The sequence below is a fragment of the Gekko japonicus genome, unplaced genomic scaffold (genome assembly GCF_001447785.1).
Source record: "Gekko japonicus isolate JY-2015 unplaced genomic scaffold, Gekko_japonicus_V1.1 scaffold281, whole genome shotgun sequence".
Taxonomy (NCBI): domain Eukaryota; kingdom Metazoa; phylum Chordata; class Lepidosauria; order Squamata; family Gekkonidae; genus Gekko; species Gekko japonicus.
The window spans coordinates 346,544-349,971 of record NW_015174281.1 but is presented as its reverse complement, the minus strand read 5'-3'; the positions used below and the strand labels follow the sequence as shown (position 1 = coordinate 349,971).

At 47.8% G+C, this 3,428-nt stretch overlaps 1 non-coding gene across 1 annotated transcript; it reads right to left on the bottom strand.

Moving 5' to 3' along the window:
- Window positions 1-1,784: 1,784 nt before the first annotated feature.
- Window positions 1,785-1,856, bottom strand: TRNAP-UGG. The gene has a single exon. It is a non-coding gene; the product is annotated as a tRNA-Pro (tRNA).
- Between the last annotated feature and the right edge of the window lie 1,572 nt (window positions 1,857-3,428).

The following is a 3,428-nucleotide window of genomic DNA, read 5'->3' as shown; positions in this document are numbered from 1 at the left end:
ACGAGATCAGGCTAGCATGGGCTATTCACGTCAGGGCACAGTGGAACAAAAGCTACGAATAGCAACATGTCTTGTTATAGCTTGTTAATGCAACATTGAATGGGGAGAGTATGAGATAAGGGGAAGCATCCTTTAGTCTATTTTAGGGTTGCCAGCTCTGGGTTGGGAAATACCTGGAGATTTTGGGGGTGGAGCCTGAGGAGGGTGGGGTTTCAGGAGGGGAAGGGCTTTAATGGAGTATAATGCCATCGTGTCCGACTTCCAAAGTGGCCATTTTCTCCAGGTGAACAGATCTCTTGCCACCTGGAGATCAGTTGCAATAGTGGGAGATCTCCAGCCATTTCCTGGAGGTTGGCAAGCCTATGTCTATTTGTTGTTTGCATAGGAACATCTGGGGCTGAAGGGCTGCCTGGGTTTGCATTTGTAGCTGAAACGCGGAGGGGTGCCTGGACAAGTCCTCTCCTCCATTGGTGGTAAAGGTAACGGTTCCCTTGCTCTAGGGTTGCGGTACTCATCTCCGTTTCAAAGCCGAAGAGCCAGCGCTGTCCGAAGACGTTTCAGTGGTCATGTGGCCGGCGTGACTAAACACCAAGGTGCACGGAGCGCTGTCACCTTCCCACCAAAGTGGTACCTATTTATCTACTTGCAATTTCTTGCTTTCGAACTGCTAGGTTGGCAGGAGCTGGAACTAGAGACGGGAGCTCACTTCGTCATGCGGCACACTCGGGTCTCGAACTGCTGAACTACTGACCTTCCACAGCCTGCAGTTCAGTGTCTTAACCACTTGAGCCACCGCAGCAGTGGTGGTAGGGAAGCATTAAATCCCGTTATTCTTCACCTAGGCCAAACACAACCTCTCCCAGGCAGTTTATACATCCTGGGGGAGCATTCCAAACTTCCTGAAGCAAATGTGAACCATTATGGATTTTAGGAAGCCTTCCCACTTCAAATGGGGTTCTGACAGTTGCCACCTTGTGCCTTTTCACATGAACAGACCTGGATGGTAGTTAGAATATAAGAGATGGACTGGAAGCACCATCTTATCAGTTTCCTATGGATAACTGTATATTGGTCTTTCGGCCTCACTGATACAGACTGGATCATTCATCCAGTTTAGACTGCTCACCTGCCCCGGCATATAAAATCCCAGACCCCAGTTTCTCCCCTCCCTTGTCCTTAAAAAGATGGCAAATGGCCAACAGGAATCAAGCTTAACATAGCTTGGCAGTTTGAGACCGGAGTGCTGCATGACAGAGTGAGCTCCCGTCTCTGGCCCCAGCTCCTGCCAACTTAGCAGTTTGAAAGCAAGACATTGCAAGTACATACATAGGTACCGCTTCGGTGGAAAATTAAAAGCGCTCCGTGCGCCTCGCCTTTTAGTCATGCCAGCCACATGACCACGGAAAAGTCTTTGGACAGCGCTGGCTCTTCAGCTTGGAAATGGAGATGAGCACCAACCCCCTAGAGTCGGATTCGACTGGCTTTCAAGCAAGGGAAACCTTTACCTTTACTTGATGAACATCACACACACAAGAGTCTCACGCATGCCTGAGATCTGCATATCATATGCATACCTATAGAAATACAGTTGCTTTTTTAACTGAAGGTTTGGTTTAATGCTCTAATATTTCACAGTAACACATATGAAGACATATGAAGCTGCCTTATACTGAATCGAACCATTGGCCCATCCAGGTCAGTATTGTCTACTCAGAGTGGTAGCTGTTCTCCAGGGACTCTCAGGCAGAGGTCTTTCATATCACCTACTGGCTGGTCCTTTTAACTGGAGATGCCAGGGATTGAACCTGGGACCTTCTGCATCCAAAGCAGAGGCTCTCCCCATGAGCCACAGCCCCTCCCTACTTGTGGCTCTTGGGGGTGGCATTCAGTGGTTACATTGCATATTGGATGGCTGTGGTGGGTTAAGGGTTAAACGCCGCTGATTTAATTACTCATGGGGGGGGCTGCAAGTGGGAGACCTTTAAGAAGATGGTGGCAGATCTGGGAGGATCTTCAAGCACCCCTACGTACTTGTTAAGACATCAACTGCTATGGCTTATTCCATTCCTTTATTTGCACAGTAACAGAAGCCTCTAGACCCTGACAGGGCTATTAATGGAAATTTATATTCATGTAAAGATTAAATAGAATCAGCTTAAAGCCCTCAGTCTAAACCTCTGGTAGGCAATTATGAATCGCCTAATTGATATGCACAGCCCTCAAACAGCACACAGAAAAACTGCAGCTTCGTGACAGATTGCATTACGGGAGTCTGGGAGATGAGAGACGCAAGTTCTGAACCTGAGAATATTCCTCCCTCTTTAAGGTGTCCAGGGAAGGGAGGAAAATTCAGCTGATGTGGCTGTTCTTACCTTTGATCTTAGACCGCTTCCCCAGGACATCTAAAGCGCTTGCAGTGCATTTTCTGCCTCTATGAATTCATATGTCAAATTGCATTCAGTTTAAAGATGACCTGTTTTTGCCCTGCATTGTCAATGTGTGTGCACAAATGGCATGATGTAGTGAGCTGAGTGCCAGAGCAGGATCTACAAGAACCAGGTTTGAATTCCCACACTACCATGGAAGCTCACTGGGTGACTTTGGGCTGATCACATACCCTCAGCCTGACCTACCTCACAGGGCTGTTGTTGACAGCCAGTTTGGTGTAGTGGTTAAGAGTGGCGGACTCTAATCTGGAGAACTGGGTTTGATTCCCTACTCCTCCACATGCAGCTGCTGGGTGACCTTGGGTCAGTCAAAGCTCTCTAAGAGCTGTTCTCTCAGCCTGACCTACCTCACAGGGTGTCTGTTGTGGGGAGAGGAAGGGAAGGAGATTGTAAACTGCTTTGAGACTCAGAGGGAAGGGCGGGGTATAAATCCAATCTCCTCCTCCAGCATAGGAGGGGAGAATGCTGTTATAAAACCACTTTGGGTTCCCAGTGAGAAGATCAATAAATCAATAAATAATAATTATTATTGTATGGCACTGTGTGTAGAATAGCCAGAAGTTCCTAAGACTGACTGGCAGACAGAAGTTCTAGCACTTTTAGCGTTATGCACCACTAGGTGGCGAGCTAGACTTATTTTTAAGGCAAGAGACATTTCCAAGGTGGTTTGCCATTGCCTGCCTCTGTGTCACAGCCCTGGTATTCCTTGGAGGTCGGCCATCCAAATACTAGCCAAGGCTGACCCTGCTTAGGTTTTGAGACCTGACGGGACTGGGCTATCCTGGGCTATCCAGGTCAGTGTAATCAATAAATAATAAAGAGGCTCAAATGCACTTTCATGTGTGCCCAGCTGCCTGCCTTGCTGCTTATCCTTTTGTCACCAGTAAGACTCCATTTCAGAGCTGGTCTTAGATGTTTCCATACGTGAAACCAAAGTCAAAATCACCACCACCACCACCTTCTGCTACTCCGTGTTGGAGC